This window comes from Crinia signifera, chromosome 3 (assembly GCF_055691185.1).
Source record: "Crinia signifera chromosome 3, ASM5569118v1, whole genome shotgun sequence".
NCBI classification, from domain to species: domain Eukaryota; kingdom Metazoa; phylum Chordata; class Amphibia; order Anura; family Myobatrachidae; genus Crinia; species Crinia signifera.
Genome location: NC_139219.1, coordinates 313001579 through 313024009, shown reverse-complemented (window position 1 = coordinate 313024009; position 22431 = coordinate 313001579).

The window sequence follows — 22431 nt, the reverse complement described above, 5'->3', positions numbered from 1 at the left end:
CGTGGGTGATCGAACCATGGTGCAAGTTACAAAATGACAATGAGGAGCTGATTGGCTCAGTCTGTCTAAGTCCCACCCATTTATGCTAATATTTCGGTTACAGTGCTGTCGTGCTCTATTTGTTACAGTGTAATGAGCCATGGGTACACCACAATAATAATAATCTTTTAATGGGGAAAGCAACTTATTATTATGTACTTTTCAAAAACTTCCATTTGTACGTGGACCTTTTTTATTTATTGTCTCACATGAGCACTTTTAAGCTCTTCAATACAAGCTTGCGAGCAGGGCCCTCCTACCTCTACGTCGGTTTGTTTTTACCCAGTTTGTTTTATCGGAATATGCTGCGCTATAAAAGAAACTGTAAATAAATAAATGTACTGTAAATGTATATCATGGGTGTGGATCATATGGTTGCAGTAATTAATTCAATAGTCTAGGTTGACGTGGGGAACAGGTCAACACAAGCAAAGTTTGACACATATATGGTCAACGTATGAAAATGGTGACATTACTCTATACTGTCAATGAGCATGTGACACCCCCATTAGTGTACCGCCCCGACACACTTGGCTCATTTCACCATGCTGTGGGCCATAACTATGGTGCCTAACCTATTCCGTGCACAGCTGCTCCTGATGTATCCCATGCATAGCAACTCCTGATGTATCCTGTGCACAGCTGCTCCTGATGTATCCTGTGCACAGCCGCTCCTGATGTATCCCGCGCACAGCCGCTCCCGATGTATCTTGTGCACAGCCGTTCCTGATGTATCTCATGCACAGCCACTCCTGATGTATCCTGTGCACAGCCGCTCCCAACGTATCTTGTGCACCGCAACTCCTGATGTATCCTGTGCACAGCCGCTCCTGATATATCCTGTGCACAGCCACTCCTGATGTATCCCGTGCACAGCTGCTCCTGATGTATCCCATGCATAGCAACTCCTGATGTATCCCGCGCACAGCCGCTCCCAATGTATCTTGTCCACAGCCATTCCTGATGTATCTCATGCACAGCCACTCCTGATGTATCCTGTGCACAGCCGCTCCCAACGTATCTTCTTCACCGCAACTCCTGATGTATCCTGTGCACAGCCGCTCCTGATATATCCTGTGCACAGCCACTCCCGATGTATCCCGTGCACAGCTGCTCCTCATGTATCCCATACATAGCAACTCCTGATGTATCCCGTGCACAGCTGCTCCTGATGTATCCCATGCATAGCAACTCCTGATGTATCCCACGCACAGCCGCTCCCAACGTATCTTGTGCACCGCAACTCCTGATGTATCCCGTGCACAGCCGCTCCCATCGTATCTTGTGCACAGCAACTCCTGATATATCCTGTGCAGCCACTCCCGATGTATCCCGTGCACAGCTGCTCCTGATGTATCCCATGCATAGCAACTCCTGATGTATCCCGTGCACAGCCGCTCCCAGCGTATCTTGTGCACAGCCGCTCCTGATGTATCTTCATTTATGTTCATGCTAAAAATAAGTTGTGAGTACTGCAACAAGGAATCACATACTCTGGATCAAGATGAAGTCGGTCTTTATTTTTGGAACAGGTCACAGCATACCAGGTACACAGCACAGGCAAGTATAGTTACAGCAAACATCATACAGGTGATCACAGCATAGTACAAACTCTTCAGAAAGCTCCAGTGGTCCTTACCGTGGCCCACACCTTGGCCTATCACTTGGGCAGCTATTCCACCATAAGGAGCAATAACCTCACTGTAGCCCACACCTTGGCCTATCACTTGGGCAGCTATTCCACCATAAGGAGCAATAACCTCACTGTAGCCCACACCTTGGCCTATCACTTGGGCAGCTATTCCACCATAAGGAGCAATAACCTCACTCTAGCCCACACCTTGGCCTATCACTTGGGCAGCTATTCCACCATAAGGAGCAATGACCACCTGCCCTGGAAACATTTTTATTAGGAAGCCACAGCTGCTGCTAATCAGCCCACCCATGATGACATCAGTTTTCTTGCTGCTGCTCTAAAACCTGGACTGGATCTTCCACATTACTTTCATGTGTAAAGATGCGGTCCCTGCTAAAGTACATGGAAATAAAAACATAGCACAAACTAGCAATTTACACATGTAGTATGTGCACATTGTCAGACAGTTAATGGGCAGGGTTGAAAAGAAAACAACAAAAAATCACAGTTAATCCTTGTGTTAAATAGTATAGAGCGAGAGATAACGGACACTTTTTCAAATACAGCCTGTAATGACAGTTAAGAGCTGATTGTCTGGGATAAATATACTAAGAAGTAGATCTGATGAAGATGGAAAGTTGCCCATAGCAGCTAATCAGATTATATCTATTGTATTCTAGAAGGTTGCTTCGGATTGGTTGAGAAGAGAAGATCCGGTACTCTTTACCTAGAAGGGCGCCCATCGCGGCCATCGCGGGCATCGCATGTACCAAAAAATCGCATGCGATGCGACCGACGCGATTACTGCGATTTCCCATAGGGAACAATGTTAAATGTCCCAATTGACCCGATTTTCCATAGGGAACAATGTTAAAAGGCCCACAGAGGCCAAATAGCCACCCTGAAGTGTGAAATGGCCCCCCCAATTGTTAACGCCACCCCACGATCAACGTCAACCCGAAGCGTGGCGAGCGTAGCGAGCCCGCGAGGGGCGGCGGTACGCGTCCTACGACCTTTTTATACCCCCACTATCTACGTCGGCGTGGAGTTGAGAATAGAAAGTGTGGCGAGCGCAGCGAGCCCCGCGAGGGGACGTGGACACCTGTGAAGCCCGCGAGGGGACGCGTATACCTGTGAAGGTGTCCGCGTCCGCTCGCCACGCTTCGGGCTCGGTGGCTCGCTGCGCTCACCACACTTTCTATTCTCAACTCCACGCCGACGTGGATAGTGGGGGTATGAAAAGGTCGGAGGACGCGTACCGCCGCCCCTCGCGGCCTCGCTGCGCTCGCCACGCTTCGGGTTGACGTTGATCGTGGGGTGGCGTTAACAATTGGGGGGGCCATTTCACACTTCAGGGTGCCTATTTGGCCTTTGTGGGCTATTTAACATTGTTCCCTATGGAAAATCGGGTCAATTGGGACATTTAACATTGTTCCCTATGGGAAATCGCGGTAATCGCGTCGGTCGCATCGCATGCGATTTTTTGGTCGCATGCGATGCGACCGACGCAATTTTTTCCCCTTACGATGCCCAAGATCAAAATCGTGGGCGCCCTTCTAGGTAAAGAGTACCGAAGATCCTGCCCCACACATAGTTTAAAATGGATTGGGCATCGGAATGCTCAATAGGAAGGAGCTGGAATCCTAACGAGGTAGGAAGGGCTCAGCTGTGGACTTGCTAGACACGTTGAAGCCCATGTATTAATGATCAGGTTTGAGAATTTCATGTTTCCATTATACCTAAAAAATGCTTCACCACGTGGATTTATTTAAAAATCACATATAGGTCGTGTGTCTACGTTTTTCAAAAACTTGAACAGTTATATAACAGCGTCGACTCAACAACGTAGGATTCAGGAGTCTATGACGCAAACTGGTATTGTACACGCGAGATTTCCGGTATTCCGCCAAATTCTTTCTGACTTTCTGAGTCATGTAACTGTGGTCCCGCCGCTTCTCCCCTTTACTTAGGAAAGATTAAGATAGCGGGAACAGGAGTGTTCACAGTTTGGTTTTGCTCTGTGAAGAACAACAATTGTTAGTAAAGTTGAATATTTTTCAAGATGAATAGATTACAAGGATTTGAATCTGTTTTATATTTATTCAATGTGACTAACATTCGGTTAGGCAATCCTTTACATTATATAAACTGCCGGAATTTTATATGATATAATGATTTTATTTTGTCTTACATTATTTATTGTCATTGCATTTAATTGGTGTTTCAATAAAAACATAAAAAAAACAAATCCCATCCCAGGACAGGAAGTCTGACAGGGGCCCGTCCCTGCAGTGTGTATAGGGTCAGGCTGGGGCATGAAAGGCTCACCAGGGGAAGGCAGTGATCAGGGCCGATGCTTCACGGGTGTAAATACCCAGGGTGAGATTTACTAAGCATGAAAAGTGATAAAATGGAGAGTGATAAACAACCAATCAGCTCCTGCCTGACATTTTTCAAACACAGCCTGTGAGGTAGGAGCTGATTGGCTGGCTGTTTATCACTCTCCATTTTATCACTTTTTCAGGCTTAGTACATCTGGCCCCCAAAGAGGGGGTGTGGCCAACCACCACATATCTTATCATTAGATGAATCTTGGTGTACTTTTTGTAGAAGTGAACCAAGCAGCCATACATATGTATCATAGTTCTGCCCCACCGAGTAGCAATGTATGATCTGTCAAGATCAGGCATGTTCATCCTGCAGCCCTTCAGCTGTTGTGAGACTACACATCCCAGCAGGCCTTGCCAAAGTTTTAGCATTCCCTAATAGCAAAACTGTGGCAAGGCATGATGGGACTTGTAGCATACCTCCCAACTGTCATGCTTTCTGCGTTAATGTCCCATTTTTTGTGGACTTTCCTGTGTCCCATCCGGGGACAGCATTATCCTGCAGGGAGGGCAGTTGGGAGGCCCCCCCTGTCACCAGTGAATAGGCACACAGCATCTATTCATGCAAGCCACAGTGGCAAAACCAGGGGTGCGGCCTTGCGAGAGCGTCGCGAGTAAAAGCCATGCCCTCTTTCCGCTAGACCATACCCCCCAACATTTCGGGGGCACCTCTGGCGTTTCACAACAGATGGAGAGGCAGCAGGTTGCCTGGTCAAGATCCTGACCCTTCAAGGATGTGTTGGGAAGTGGTATTTTTGTAAGAAATCATGGAGCGAGGTTGGGAAGCTGGCCTGCAGGGAGGGTGAAGGGGGCAGCTCAGCTGCTCAGGAAGTGATGGGCATGGCCCCAAATTGCTGAAAACAGGGGTTGCCACGCTAGGCAGTGCCCCCTATGGCAAAGACCACATGGTGTATAGCCGCCCCTTTCCATGGGCCTTTGGCTATTTCCAGCAGCCTAACACTAATCATTCCCCCTCACAGCCTGACCCTAACCCTCCCAGCTAGTGCCTATCCTTAACCCCACACCCTGCCTTATAACCCCCCCCACACACACACACACACACACACACACACACCCCCAGTCCTGTAGCCTAACCCTCTGACGCTTCCCACTGTCCAACCAGAAACTAGACTCTTTGGAAAGGCAGCTGAATTGATAGGTATCATAATGCCACCAGCAATTAGTAAGGAGACATCACTGTGGTAAGTGCCACGGGCAGAACTTAAAGTGGTCCTGGAGAGGTGGTGGAGCTCATTTCTGAGCCCAGGCCATTGTGCATGGCTGTGGTAGAGGTGGAACTGACTTCCTCCTACCATTAGAGGTGGTGGACCTCAGTTCTACCCTATTCCCCCCACACTTTAACCCTTGGCCACGGGTAGAATTGTATTCAATGAAAAAAATAAGGAAAATACTGTACTGTAAATCAGCATTACAAAATTGAATATTGAATGAATAAAGGAGAAACAAACAAATAAAGCATTGATATAAATCAGTGGGAAATATATGAAGTTACGCAATATATAAATATATGGCACTACAGCAGGAAGCAGCTGGGCAGGAATCTCACACACTTGGAATCACAGATTGCTGCACAATCCTACACATGTGACATTGGCCTGTGGCTTTCTCTTGGTCAGACATCTCCTGTGTTCTCCTCTAACCTATGTCTGACTCAGACATAACAAACCGCAAGTTTGTGCCAAGGCCCAAAGGAGAATGATTTGTGAACACGTTAGTGTTAGGTACCAGTGACAGGCTGACAGTTCCAGGAAAACCCTGGGAAGCTCAGCCACAAACATCTAAGACTGAGCAAAACAAAACCCACTTTCTTCAACTGAGAGTTTCCTCTCGTCCATAAGGGTAAGTAACAAGTGGGACAAATAGATGAAGTTCAACTCATGGATTTGTACCAATGCACCAACTTCTATGTACAGTACATAGATACATAACATCAAACTACTATTGGCAAACGTCACAGTGCATATGTTCTATACCCACTTGTGCAGGCAATAGAAACAGCTTTTCAATTGATCAATGTGGAGGGTATGGTGGGGTGCAGCATCTCATCGCCCCACCGCCTGCATTTCTTCAACTCACCCTCCAGCAGCTCACCCCACATATCTCATTCCAGCAGCTCACCCCGCCTGGGGTCCTTCAGCAGCTAACCTTACCTGTTCCATCCAGCCACTCATCTCATCTGTGTCTCTCCAGCAGCTCACCCCACCTGTGTCCCTCCAGTAGATCCCCCCACTTGTGCCCTACAGCAGCTCACCCCACCTGTGTCCCTTTAGCAGATCACCCCACGTGTCCCTCCAGCAGCTCACCCTTCCTGTGTCCCTCCAGCAGATCACCCCACCTGTGTTCTGCAGCAGCTCACTCCACTTATCTCCCTCCAGCAGCTCACCCCTCCTGTGTCTCTACAGTAGATTACCCCTCCTGCGTCCCTGAATCAGCTCACCCCTCCTGTGTTCCTCCAGCAGCTCACCCCACCTGTGTCCCTCTGGCTGCTCACCCCACCTGTGTCCCTCTGGCTGCTCACGTCACCTGTGTCCCTTCAGCAGCTCACCCCACCTGTGTCCCTCCGGCTGCTCACCCCACCTGTGTCCCTCTGGCTGCTCACCCCACCTGTGTCCCTCTGGCTGCTCACGTCACCTGTGTCCCTTCAGCAGCTCACCCCACCTGTGTCCCTTCAGCAGCTCACCCCACCTGTGTCCATCCAACAGCTCACCCTACCTGTGTCTCTCCAGTAGCTCACCTCATCTGTGTCCCTTAAGCAGGTCACACCTCTTGTCTCCCTCCAGCAGCTTACCCCACCTGTGTCCCTCCAGTAGCTCACCCCACATATCTCGTTCCAGCAGCTCACCCCACATGGGGTCCTTCAGCAGCTCACCCCACCTGTTCCATTCAGCCACTCATCTCATCTCATCTGTGTCCCTCCAGCAGCTTACCCCACCTGTGTCCCTCCAGTAGATCCCCCACTTGTGCCCTCCAGCAGCTCACCCCACCTATCTCCCTCCAGCAGCTCACCCCACCTATCTCCCTCCAGCCGCTCACCCCACCTGTTCCCTCCACCCACTCATTTCACCTGTGTCCCTCCAGCAGATCACCCCACACGTGTCCCTCCAGCAGCTCACTCCATTTGCGTCCCTCCAGCAGCTCACTTCACCTGTGTTTCTCCAGCAGCTCACCCCACCTGTTCCGTACAGCCACTCTTCTCATGTGTCCCTCCTGCAGCTCACCCCACCTGTGTCCCTCCAGCAGCTCACCCAACCTGGGCTCGTTCAGCAGCTCACCCCACCTGTTCCATCCAGCCACTCATCTCATCTGTGTCCCTCCAGCAGCTCACCCCACCTGTGTCCCTCCAGTAGATCCCCCCACTTGTGCCCTACAGCAGCTCACCCCACCTGTGTCCCTTCAGCAGATCACCCCACGTGTCCCTCCAGCAGCTCACCCTTCCTGTGTCCCTCCAGCAGATCACCCCACCTGTGTTCTGCAGCAGCTCACTCCACCTATCTTCCTCCAGCAGCTCACCCCTCCTGTGTCTCTACAGTAGATTACCCCTCCTGCATCCATGAATCAGCTCACCCCTCCTGTGTTCCTCCAGCAGCTCACCCCACCTGTGACCCTCCGGCTGCTCACCCCACCTGTGTCCCTCTGGCTGCTCACGTCACCTGTGTCCTTTCAGCAGCTCACCCCACCTGTGTCCATCCAGCAGCTCACCTTACCTGTGTCTTTGAATCAGTTCACCCCACCTGTGTCTCTACAGCAGCTCACCTCACCTGTGTCCCTCCAACAGCTCAGCCCACCTGTGTCTTTGAATCAGCTCACCTGTGTCTCTACAGTAGCTCACCCCACCTGTGTCCCTCCAGCAGCTCACCCCACCTGTGTCCCTAAAGCAGGTTACACCTCTTGTCTCCCTCCAGCAGCTCACCCCACCTGTGTTCTTCCAGCAGGCCACCCGTGTCCCTCCAGCATATTTTTTCCCTATTAAATCTTTAAAAAAATCCGTCTTTGTCACCAGGGCGCACACCCTCATACAGCAATTAGAAAACCAATACATAAACAATGGACGGTATTTTTAAAAAGTTCTCTTCATAAAGAACTGAGGAAGCGACATGACACATCCATGGAAGAATGGAACAGAAAGTCTGTGAGGATTCCTTCATGCTATATATATCACATATCTGCTCACTATTATCTACATTCGCTTCCTGAAGCTTTATGGCTGTCTACAGTGTATATAACAATGCGGGTGAATGTGAATGAGGCCGGCGGCTGACTGTAGGTCGCTGTATAACAATAATGGATAGGGGTTAGACTTCTGAAAAATAAAAGTTTTCTCATCACATAAAATCCACCCTAGACTTCTTTGTGGATGCCATGAAAAGGTCCAACTGTTGGGATGCGGTCAGTAGGCCGACAGTATCTAGGTGGACAGTCTAAAGGTCAACCACTGTTGGTCAACAGTCAAAAGGCCAACACAAGCAAAAGGACGGCATGAAAAAAGGTTGACATGAGTTTTTCACATTATTATTTTTTTTTATGACTTTTTTATACTTTAACATACCAGTGGACATGGAAGGGGAATACAATAAGCTCAGCGAGTCACCAGATGGGAGTCGTCCCTTTAATTCGCCACTCCCCCTTCACTGGACCGTGCTCCTCTAGGTCGTAAGGGAGTCCAGTGGCTGTAAACCTAAATGTTGGGAGGTGTGGTATCTCTCAATGGGGCACATGTATTAAGACATAGGTTGGGATGTATCAAACGGAAAATGCCATAAAAACCCAGTTTTACTGTATTATATGTATCAACGAGTGACCACCGTGTTTCTGCCACAGAGGATAACGCCAGAAATAGACCTTCTAGACCTTGAATATATAAGGAGAGAGGGCCCTGCTCGTGAGAGCTTACATTCTAAAAGGGGAGGGTTAGACAGATTGGGGTGACACAGAAGGCGAAGAAGTGAGCTTAAACAGGTTAGAATGAGAGATTGTCAGGTTTTATGCAGGAGGGTGGGAAGAGGTCAGCTTAGTCTTTAATATTTTAAGTCTAAAAAAGCGCTGGGTCATCCAGGAGTAGACAGCAGAGAGACAGTTGGAGATATGAGTGAGGATAGAGGGAGAGAGATCAGGAAAGGATCGGTAGATTGTAAAGTGCAACGGAATATGCTGCGCTATATAAGGAATCTATATAATAAGTTGAAGAGTCTGTGTGCGTGTGTGTGTGTGTGTGCGTGTCCGGTGCATTGCGGACACACCGTGGCACTCAGAGCCCCCAAATTTGGCAACAAGGTACCTCTATACCCGCTGGTGTGCACCTCGAAGCCGGTTTTGGGAAATTTCACTCAGAAATTTAAAAAACACCAAGATTCAATTTGCCTTGAATCAGGATCTGGAAAAAAAGATTGACGATCTGGGAAACAGATGCTGACGGAGCAACACCACACCTGAATTCATTGCTCCCATTGAAAAATAATGCAAACACATTTCAACATTATGGTGGAGGATTTCAACAATAAGGAATATTTGGGGATATACATATAACACACACACGCGCGCGCACGCACGCACACACACACACTATACTTGCATACCTCACCCTCTCCCTGGTAATGTGTGAACCTGTGGTGAAATACCCTTCTTATCAATTAACCAGCTCACAACCGGTGACAGTAATCAGACATTACCAGGGAAGTCCAGGAACAGAGCATTTTCTCCCTGAAAGAGAGAGTCAGGTAGGCAAGTTTCACACACACATAACACACACAGTACACCACATACGCACACACAGCTAGGGTGACAAACTCATCCCTTTAATCCGGGACACATATTAATTACTCAGGTTCTGTGGCTGGCTTTCACCTGGTTTTAAACTACCACACTTCAAGACTCCATTTCACCTGGTTTTAAACTGCCACAGAACCTGTGTAATTAATATGTGTCCCGGATTAAAGGGATGAGTTGGTCACCCTACACACAGCACACCACACACATAGATACATAGCGCTCTACATACACTTATACATTAGTTAGATACACAACACACCACATGCAGTACAACATACACCCACAAACACTGCAACACACACCCTAAAAGAGTACAACACTCACAAATACACGCACACACACTATTGCACACATACAGAAACACACAGAACACACACTTAGACATTGCGCAGATACACACAGCACACAGCACACTACACACTACACACACATATATACATAGTGCATACATGCCGCACACAGACATCCATTCACCTCCTCCCTGACTCCGCTGCAGTCTGCAGAGTACAAAAGCGGAGGCGGTGTATAGGGTTGCCACCTCATCCCTTTAAAACTGGAGACATATTAATTACACAGGTTCTGTGGCTGGCTCACTTCAAGACTCAATGTCAACTGTTTTTTTGTTTAAACAGCCATCAGACCTCATTCCAACTGTATTTTTTTTAATCAGCCACAGAACCTGTGTAATTAATATGGGATGAGGTGGCAACCCTAGCGGTGTGTGACCCCCATCCAACCTCCATACTGACCACAGGATGCTGCGGTCTGGAGGTTGGGCTTCCCCCATTGATGTAAACAGGAGTCGGGTCAGATGAATGTGACAGGTAGCAGGTGGGATGAATGTGACATGTAGTGTGACATAGAGGTGCATGTCCCTGCATCACCCCACCATCTCTGTCCCTGCATTACCCCACCATCTCTGCCCTGCATCACCCAGCCATCTCTGTCCCTGCATCACCCAGCCATCTCTGTCCCTGCATCACCCCTCCATCTCTGTCCCTGCATCACCCCGTCATCTCTGTCCCTGCATCACCACGCCATCTCTGTCCCTGCATCACCCCGCCATCTCTGTCCCTGCATCACCCCGCCATCTCTGCCCCTGTATCACCCCACCGTCTCTGTCCATGCGTCACCAAGCCATGTGGCATAATGTGAATTTTGGCTCAATCCAGGTGGCATAATGTGAATTTTGGCTCAATCCGGGTGGCATAATGTGAATTTTTGCTCAATCCGTGTGCCATAAAGTGAATTTTGCCACTTTCTGTGTCGCATAATGTGAATTTTGGCTCAATCCAGTTGGCATGATGTGAATTTGGGCTTATTCCAGGTGGCATGATGTCAATTTTGCCTCAATCCATGTTGCATAACGTGAATTTTGGCTCAATTTATGTAGCATAATTAGGGATGAGCGGGTCCGGATCTCCGAGATCCGGACCCGCACGGACGTCCTGAATCCGAATCCGGATCCAGGACGTCCGCGGACTCCCGCGCAGGCCCGGATCCGAAATCGAGGCCCGACATCACGTTGGTGACGTCGGATTCTCGCGAGATCCGGATCCCTTAAAAGCCGGGACCCGCCGCCGCCATCTTCATTCTGTGGGGAGACGCAGAGCAGGGAGCAGTGCTGCCAGAGAGGGGTTTTTTTTCCTTTATTGCTGGAGCGTTGTGTTGTGTGTGTCACTGTGCTGCTGCTACAGAGCTGCTGCTACAGAGTACAGAGTCAGACAGAGGGGGTTTAATAATTTTTATTGTGCTGCCGGAGAGGGTTTTTTTTTCTATATTGCTGGAGCGTTGTGTTGTGTCACTGTGCTGCTGCTACAGAGTACTACAGACAGAGGGGGTTTAATTTTTATTGTGCTGCCGGAGAGGGGTTTTTGTGCTGCCTGGCTACCTGTTATACGGTAGTAAACACCTACCAGGCAGTCACCTCTGTTGTTGCCAGTGCCACTACCTAGTACCTACCTCTCAAAGTATATAAAAAAAAAATAAAAAAAAAATAAAAAATATATAAAAATATAAAAAAAATTATTATAAGTTGTTGTTGTTGCTGACACCACTGGCTGCCGTTAGATATCGCAGTAATTAAATTTTTAACTCCGGTTTGCTGACGCCACTTGTGTTACCTACCAGTATATTGCAGTATATACACAAAATAAATATTGTATCTTGCTGCTGTTGTCACTGGCTAGTGACAACCAGCTGATATCTCGGTATCCAGTTTTCTGACACCGCTGCCTACCGTTAGATATCGCACAAAAAAACAATAAACTGCCACAGAACCTGTGTAATTAATATGTGTCCCGGATTAAAGGGATGAGTTGGTCACCCTACACACAGCACACCACACACATAGATACATAGCGCTCTACATACACTTATACATTAGTTAGATATACACAACACACCACATGCAGTACAACATACACCCACAAACACTGCAACACACACCCTAAAAGAGTACAACACTCACAAATACACGCACACACACTATTGCACACATACAGAAACACACAGAACACACACTTAGACATTGCGCAGATACACACAGCACACAGCACACTACACACTACACACACATATATACATAGTGCATACATGCCGCACACAGACATCCATTCACCTCCTCCCTGACTCCGCTGCAGTCTGCAGAGTACAAAAGCGGAGGCGGTGTATAGGGTTGCCACCTCATCCCTTTAAAACTGGAGACATATTAATTACACAGGTTCTGTGGCTGGCTCACTTCAAGACTCAATGTCAACTGTTTTTTTGTTTAAACAGCCATCAGACTTCATTCCAACTGTATTTTTTTTAATCAGCCACAGAACCTGTGTAATTAATATGGGATGAGGTGGCAACCCTAGCGGTGTGTGACCCCCATCCAACCTCCATACTGACCACAGGATGCTGCGGTCTGGAGGTTGGGCTTCCCCCATTGATGTAAACAGGAGTCGGGTCAGATGAATGTGACAGGTAGCAGGTGGGATGAATGTGACATGTAGTGTGACATAGAGGTGCATGTCCCTGCATCACCCCACCATCTCTGTCCCTGCATTACCCCACCATCTCTGCCCTGCATCACCCAGCCATCTCTGTCCCTGCTTCACCCAGCCATCTCTGTCCCTGCATCACCCAGCCATCTCTGTCCCTGCATCACCCCTCCATCTCTGTCCCTGCATCACCCTGTCATCTCTGTCCCTGCATCACCACACCATCTCTGTCCCTGCATCACCCCGCCATCTCTGTCCCTGCATCACCCCGCCATCTCTGCCCCTGTATCACCCCACCGTCTCTGTCCATGCGTCACCAAGCCATGTGGCATAATGTGAATTTTGGCTCAATCCAGGTGGCATAATGTGAATTTTGGCTCAATCCGGGTGGCATAATGTGAATTTTTGCTCAATCCGTGTGCCATAAAGTGAATTTTGCCACTTTCTGTGTCGCATAATGTGAATTTTGGCTCAATCCAGTTGGCATGATGTGAATTTGGGCTTATTCCAGGTGGCATGATGTCAATTTTGCCTCAATCCATGTTGCATAACGTGAATTTTGGCTCAATTTATGTAGCATAATTAGGGATGAGCGGGTCCGGATCTCCGAGATCCGGACCCGCACGGACGTCCTGAATCCGGATCCAGGACGTCCACGGACTCCCGCGCAGGCCCGGATCCGAAATCGAGGCCCGACGTCACGTTGGTGACGTCGGATTCTCGCGAGATCCGGATCCCTTAAAAGCCGGGACCCGCCGCCGCCATCTTCATTCTGTGGGGAGACGCAGAGCAGGGAGCAGTGCTGCCAGAGAGGGGGGGGTTTTCCTTTATTGCTGGAGCGTTGTGTTGTGTGTGTCACTGTGCTGCTGCTACAGAGCTGCTGCTACAGAGTACAGAGTCAGACAGAGGGGGTTTAATAATTTTTATTGTGCTGCCGGAGAGGGTTTTTTTTTCCTATATTGCTGGAGCGTTGTGTTGTGTCACTGTGCTGCTGCTACAGAGTACAGACAGAGGGGGTTTAATAATTTTTATTGTGCTGCCGGAGAGGGTTTTTTTTTTCTATATTGCTGGAGCGTTGTGTTGTGTCACTGTGCTGCTGCTACAGAGTACTACAGACAGAGGGGGTTTAATTTTTATTGTGCTGCCGGAGAGGGTTTTTTGTGCTGCCTGGCTACCTGTTATACGGTAGTAAACACCTACCAGGCAGTCACCTCTGTTGTTGCCAGTGCCACTACCTAGTACCTACCTCTCAAAGTATATAAAAAAAAAAATAAAAAAAAAATTAAAAATATATAAAAATATAAAAAAAATAATTATAAGTTGTTGTTGTTGCTGACACCACTGGCTGCCGTTAGATATCGCAGTAATTATATTTTTAACTCCGGTTTGCTGACGCCACTTGTTGTGTTACCTACCAGTATATCGCAGTATATACACAAAATAAATATTGTATCTTGCTGCTGTTGTCACTGGCTAGTGACAACCAGCTGATATCTCGGTATCCAGTTTTCTGACACCGCTGCCTACCGTTAGATATCGCAGTAAATAACTCCGGTTTGCTGACGCCACTTGTTGTGTTACCTACCAGTATATCGCAGTATATACACAAAATAAATATTGTATCTTGCTGCTGTTGTCACTGGCTAGTGACAACCAGCTGATATCTCGGTATCCAGTTTTCTGACACCGCTGCCTACCGTTAGATATCGCAGTAAATAACTCCGGTTGCTGACGCCACTTGTGTTACCTACCAGTATATCGCAGTATATACACAAAATAAATATTGTATCTTGCTGCTGTTGTCACTGGCTAGTGACAACCAGCTGATATCTCGGTATCCAGTTTTCTGACACCGCTGCCTACCGTTAGATATCGCAGTAAATAACTCCGGTTTGCTGACGCCACTTGTTGTGTTACCTACCAGTATATCGCAGTATATACACAAAATAAATATTGTATCTTGCTGCTGTTGTCACTGGCTAGTGACAACCAGCTGATATCTCGGTATCCAGTTTTCTGACACCGCTGCCTACCGTTAGATATCGCAGTAAATAACTCCGGTTTGCTGACGCCACTTGTTGTGTTACCTACCAGTATATCGCAGTATATACACAAAATAAATATTGTATCTTGCTGCTGTTGTCACTGGCTAGTGACAACCAGCTGATATCTCGGTATCCAGTTTGCTGACACCGCTGCCTACCGTTAGATATCGCAGTAAATAACTCCGGTTTGCTGACGCCACTTGTTGTGTTACCTACCAGTATATCGCAGTATATACACAAAATAAATATTGTATCTTGCTGCTGTTGTCACTGGCTAGTGACAACCAGCTGATATCTCGGTATCCAGTTTGCTGACACCGCTGCCTACCGTTAGATATCGCAGTAAATAACTCCGGTTTGCTGACGCCACTTGTGTTACCTACCAGTATATCGCAGTATATACACAAAATAAATATTGTATCTTGCTGCTGTTGTCACTGGCTAGTGACAACCAGCTGATATCTCGGTATCCAGTTTGCTGACACCGCTGCCTACCGTTAGATATCGCAGTAAATAACTCTGGTTTGCTGACGCCACTTGTGTTACCTACCAGTATATCGCAGTATATACACAAAATAAATATTGTATCTTGCTGCTGTTGTCACTGGCTAGTGACAACCAGCTGATATCTCGGTATCCAGTTTTCTGACACCGCTGCCTACCGTTAGATATCGCAGTAAATAACTCCGGTTTGCTGACGCCACTTGTTGTGTTACCTACCAGTATATCGCAGTATATACACAAAATAAATATTGTATCTTGCTGCTGTTGTCACTGGCTAGTGACAACCAGCTGATATCTCGGTATCCAGTTTGCTGACACCGCTGCCTACCGTTAGATATCGCAGTAAATAACTCTGGTTTGCTGACGCCACTTGTGTTACCTACCAGTATATCGCAGTATATACACAAAATAAATATTGTATCTTGCTGCTGTTGTCACTGGCTAGTGACAACCAGCTGATATCTCGGTATCCAGTTTTCTGACACCGCTGCCTACCGTTAGATATCGCAGTAAATAACTCCGGTTTGCTGACGCCACTTGTTGTGTTACCTACCAGTATATCGCAGTATATACACAAAATAAATATTGTATCTTGCTGCTGTTGTCACTGGCTAGTGACAACCAGCTGATATCTCGGTATCCAGTTTGCTGACACCGCTGCCTACCGGTAGATATCGCAGTAAATAACTCCGGTTTGCTGACGCCACTTGTGTTACCTACCAGTATATCGCAGTATATACACAAAATAAATATTGTATCTTGCTGCTGTTGTCACTGGCTAGTGACAACCAGCTGATATCTCGGTATCCAGTTTGCTGACACCGCTGCCTACCGGTAGATATCGCAGTAAATAACTCCGGTTTGCTGACGCCACTTGTTGTGTTACCTACCAGTATATCGCAGTATATACACAAAATAAATATTGTATCTTGCTGCTGTTGTCACTGGCTAGTGACAACCAGCTGATATCTCGGTATCCAGTTTGCTGACACCGCTGCCTACCGGTAGATATCGCAGTAAATAACTCCGGTTTGCTGACGCCACTTGTTGTGTTACCTACCAGTATATCGCAGTATATACACAAAATAAATATTGTATCTTGCTGCTGTTGTCACTGGCTAGTGACAACCAGCTGATATCTCGGTATCCAGTTTTCTGACACCGCTGCCTACCGTTAGATATCGCAGTAAATAACTCTGGTTTGCTGACGCCACTTGTGTTACCTACCAGTATATCGCAGTATATACACAAAATAAATATTGTATCTTGCTGCTGTTGTCACTGGCTAGTGACAACCAGCTGATATCTCGGTATCCAGTTTGCTGACACCGCTGCCTACCGTTAGATATCGCAGTAAATAACTCCGGTTTACTGACGCCACTTGTTGTGTTACCTACCAGTATATCGCAGTATATACACAAAATAAATATTGTATCTTGCTGCTGTTGTCACTGGCTAGTGACAACCAGCTGATATCTCGGTATCCAGTTTGCTGACACCGCTGCCTACCGTTAGATATCCAAAATATGGAGGATAAAAAAATAGGAAAAGATGAGGAGCCGCTTCGTCGTGCTTCTGAAGCTGATGCCACTAGTCATCATGACATAGACGATGAAATGCCATCAACGTCGTCTGCCAAGGCCGATGCCCAGTGTCAAAGTAGAGGGCATGTAAAATCCAAAAAGCCAAAGTTGAGTAAAAGGCCCTTAAAAAGAAAAAGCAAATCATTGGAGGAGAAACGTAAAGTTGCCAGTGTGCCATTTACAACACGGAGTGGCAAGGAACGGCTACGGCCATGGCCTATGTTCATGACTAGTGGCTCAGCTTCAGAAGATGATCAAAGTCCTCCTCCTCCTCCTCCTCCTCCTTCTCCCACTTTAAAATTTAAGAGAGTTAAGCTGTCACCAACAAGAATCCAGCAAACAACTCTGCCTTCCAAAGAAGACATGGTATCACAAATCCCAGCGGAGAGTCCAAGGGTGTTGGTGGTTGCGATGCCTGACCTTCCCATCACTGTACGGGAAGAGGAGGCTCCTTTCAGCATTCGCAGCACACCCTCTGCATGTGCTGGAAGGATCACAGACAGTGCAGTTGCAGATGTCGATAATGAAGGTGTCAGTGTTGTACACCAGGAGGAGGATATTGATGAAGCTGGTGCTGAGGGAGAAATTGACGAGGAGGACGATGCTGATGTGGTTTGCTTAAATGAGGCACCGGGCAAGACAGTTGTTGTCCGTGAGATTCCAAAGGGCATCACCATGCCTGGACAGAAGACCAATAAATCCACCTCTTCGGTCTGGAATTATTTTTATCCCAAACCGTCCAACAATTGTTTTGCCATATGTAGCTTATGCAAAGCTCAAATAAGCAGGGGTAAGGACGTTTCCCACCTAGGGACATCCTCCCTTCTACGTCACTTGAAGAGCGTTCATAAGTTGCTGTTTAGTTCAGAAACTGTGGCTAAGAATGTACACAGTCCAGGGACAACTAAATCCCTTTGTCCTGTTGTGTCCACGTGCCCAACCACACCGCAAAGTCCCTCCTCGTCAATTTCATCCTCAATGAGGATTGGGAGTAGTCCTATAGGCCATGTTACTTGCCTGACTGACTCCTCTCCTATCCGGGATTCTTCTGGAGGATCCTGCATTGCTACGCCTCCTACTGCTGCCACTGCTGCTGTTGCTGCTGGGAGTCGTTCATCATCCCGGAGGGGAAGTCGGAACACTTCTTTCACTAAGCAATTGACTGTCCAACAGTCCTTTGCCATGAAGATGAAGTATGACAGCAGTCATCCAATGGCAAAGCGGGTAACTGAGGCCTTAGCAGATCTGATTGTATTAGATGTGCTTCCGGTGTCCATAACTGCTGGAATAGGATTTAGACGATTGATGGACTTAGTGTGTCCCCGTTACAAAATACCGTCAAGATTCCACTTCGCTAGACAGGCGATACCGAAGCTGTACAGTGAAGTGCATAAAAGTGTTCTCAGTGCCCTGAAAAATGCGGTCATACCCACTGTCCACTTAACAACGGACATGTGGACAAGTGGAAAAGGGCAGACTAGGGATTACATGACCGTGACAGCCCACTGGGTAGATGAATCGCCTTGTCCAGCAGCAACAACAGCAGCAGCACCAGTAGTAGGACCTAGGAAATGCCAGCTCCTTCCTAGGCAGGCTACGTTGTGTGTAACCGCTTTCCGTAAGAGGCACACCGCCGATAACCTCTTACAGAAACTGAGGGTAATCATTGGGCAATGGCTTACCCCTCTTAGACTCTCCTGGGGATTTGTGGTGTCAGACAATGCCAGCAATATCGTGCGGGCATTAAAGCAGGGCAAATTCCAGCATGTGCCCTGTTTTGCTCACACGATAAATTTGGTGGTCCAGAGTTTTCTAAGAGACAACAGAGCTGTGCAGGAGACTCTTTCGGTGGCCCGAAAAATTTCTGGCCACTTTCGGCATTCGGCGGCTGCATGCCAAAGACTGGAGCGGCAGCAAACACTGTTGAACCTGCCCCTCCATCAGCTAAAGCAAGAGGTCGTAACGCGGTGGAACTCAACCCTCTATATGCTTCAGAGGATGGAGGAGCAGCAAAGGGCCATTCAAGCCTATACATCCACCTATGACATAGGCAAAGGAGGGGGTATGCACCTGACTCAAGCACAGTGGAGAATGATTTCAGTGTTGTGCAAGATTCTCCAACCCTTCGAACTTGCCACACGTGAAGTCAGTTCAGACACTGCCAGCTTGAGTCAGGTCATTCCCCTCATCAGGCTTTTGCAGAAACAGTTGGAGAAAGTGAAGGAGGAGCTGAGACGGAGCGAGTCCTCTAAGCATGTGGGACTTGTGGATAAAGTCCTTCATACGCTTTGCCAGGATTCGAGGGTGGTACAAATGTTGAAATCAGAGGAGTACATTTTGGCCACCGTGCTCGATCCTCGGTTTAAAGCCTACGTGGTGTCACTCTTTCCGGCGGACACAAGCCTGCAGAAGTGCAAAGAACTGCTGGTGAGAAAACTGTCATCTTCTGAAGTGGAAAGTGACTCAGCAGCACCTTCTCCTTCATTTTCTCCAGCAACTGGTTCTGCCAGGAAACAACTGCAATTTCCTAAACCCCCCGCTGGTGGTGATAAAGGACCAAGTTTGGACATTTGGTCTGGGCTGAAGGACCTTCCAACAATTTCTGACATGTCTACTGCCACTGCCTATGATGCTATCACCATTGACAGAATGGTGGAGGATTATATGGGTGACAGCACCCAAGTAGGCATGTCAGAGAGTCCTTACCAGTACTGGCAGAAAAAAAAGGAAATTTGGAAGCCCCTGTACAAACTGGCTCTATATTACCTCAGTTGCCCTTCCTCCAGTGTGTACTCCGAAAGAGTTTTTAGTGCAGCTGGGAACCTTGTCAGCAATAAGCGTAGGAGGTTGCTTCCAAATAATGTGGAGAAGATGATGTTCATAAAAATGAATTATCAATTCTACGAGAAAGACCAGCGTCCACAAAGTACACAGGAACCTGTGGTGGTGGATTCCAGCGGGGACGAATTAATACTCTGTGAGGGTGAGGAAGAACAAGATACTGATGGTGGTGAGGAATTGCTGGATGAGGATGAGGACGACCTTTTGCCTCTGTAGAGCCAGTTTGTGCAGGGACATATTAAATGGCAGCTTGTGATGTGGGGGCCCAAACGAACCAATCATTTCAGCCACAGTCGTGTGGCAGACCCTGTGGCTGAAATGATTGCTTTGTTAAAGTGTGCGTGTCCTGTTTACACAACATAAGGGTGGGTGGGAGGTCCCAAGGACAATTCCATCTTGCACCTCTTTTTTTCTTTTGAATTATGTGCTCTTTGGGGCCTAGTTTGGGTGGGAGGGCCCAAGGACAATTCCATCTTGCACCTCTTTTTTTCTTTTGAATTATGTGCTCTTTGGGGCCTAGTTTGGGTGGGAGGGCCCAAGGACAATTCCATCTTGCACCTCTTTTTTTCTTTTGAATTATGTGCTCTTTGGGGCCTAGTTTGGGTGGGAGGGCCCAAGGACAATTCCATCTTGCACCTCTTTTTTTCTTTTGAATTATGTGCTCTTTGGGGCCTAGTTTGGGTGGGAGGGCCAAAGGACAATTCCATCTTGCACCTCTTTTTTTCTTTTGAATTATGTGCTCTTTGGGGCCTAGTTTGGGTGGGAGGGCCCAAGGACAATTCCATCTTGCACCTCTTTTTTTCTTTTGAATTATGTGCTCTTTGGGGCCTAGTTTGGGTGGGAGGGCCCAAGGACAATTCCATCTTGCACCTCTTTTTTTCTTTTGAATTATATGCTCTTTGGGGCCTAGTTTTTCTATCTGCCACTGCAGTGCCACTCCTAGATGGGCCACGTGTTTGTGCCGCCCATTTGTCTTGCTTATCATAGTCATCCAGCTACCTCGGTGCAACATTTTGGCCTAAAAACAATATTGTGAGGTGTGAGGTGTTCAGAATAGACTGTAAATGAGTGGAGAAGAAAGCTATTGGGGTTAATAATAGCATAGGAGCAAAAAAACACCTAAATTATGCGATTTAAACCATTTTTATGCTTTTTTCAAAAAAATCAGAACCCAAAACCCAAAACCTTTAGGGGGTGTTTTGGCAAAACCCATTAGAACCCAAAACCTGAAGGTAATCAGAACCCAAAACCCAAAACCCAAAACGCGAAAAAGTGTCCGGTGCACATCACTAAGCATAATGGGAATTTTCGCTCTTTCCGGGTGGTATAATGTGATTTTTTTTGCTCATTCTGTGTCGCATAAGGGGAATTTTGTCTATTTCTGCATGGCATAATAATTAAGGGGCAAGTGTAAGGGAGTCTACTACTGTTTTGCATAATGTGTATAAGGGGCATACAGCATGGTACACTACACTCAAGGACTTGCCCCCTTTTGAGAGGCAGCACCCTCTTTTTCTGGAGTGTGCACATAACTTCAGCCTTTAATTTCCCATACCTTACCATACCCCCACTTCAAAATTCCCACTTCGACCATTGCACACACATATTTATACGTAGCACACCTCACACAATTACACATTGGACAGATGCAACACATTACACCACACCACAGTACATACACCTACATTCTACAACACACACAAAAACAGTACAACGCACACAAACACACAAAAATAAATGCATCATAGGTGCTAAATCTCAGGAGTGGATGGGGAATTCATCAACACACACCAGCTATCAAGTCAGGAGTGGTGCGTTTCAAACAACAACAATACCACACCTGATTTCATTGCTAGCATTGAGTATCAATGCAAACACATTCTAACATTATGGTGGAGGCTTTAATAAATTACAATCTTGAGCCATAAATGCAGCATAAGACAACATTTTACAGCAATTTTGGAAATTTAAAAAAACCAAGGTTGTCCCGGGCAACGCCGGGCGGGTCAGCTAGTTATTAATAAATAAATATATTACATAGCATGTTAATGTGGTAAACAGTTTCCATTTTACTTTAGCATACTGCTAGAATACATCTAGAAAAGGGTTAACCCAGCTCAGCGAGTCTGCAGGAAACACTACACTGCCTGGAAGGATATTAGACCTGTGTATGATTTATACACGCAGAGAGACATATGGTGACTGACCCCGTACAGAGACATGAAGAGTCCTCAGCTCTGGTTCTACACAAATCCCTAACTCTTATCCCATTATTTACAGTATGTCCGACTTGTAGGAACACCCTTGTGGCAATCGTCTAATGTCCTATGCACAATAGTTACTGGTACTGATGCAGCTTAGATATAAAGGACAATTATGGGGAAGGCAGTAAGCTAAAGGGTACAAGGTGTCACACAGAAGAGGATGGGGGGTAGATTGGTATACGCTCAAAACAACCTTTAGGTGAGCTGCAGGGTGCCAATGAGGTTGACCTGCGGACCCATGTACAGGACAAAGAGGAAGCTATCAGCTGAAAGATCCAGGCCGAATCTGGAGCTCACCAAGCACAAGTGGCTACAAAGCCCATGGTGCCATCCGACTAGTTATGTGAGGCCAAGTCAT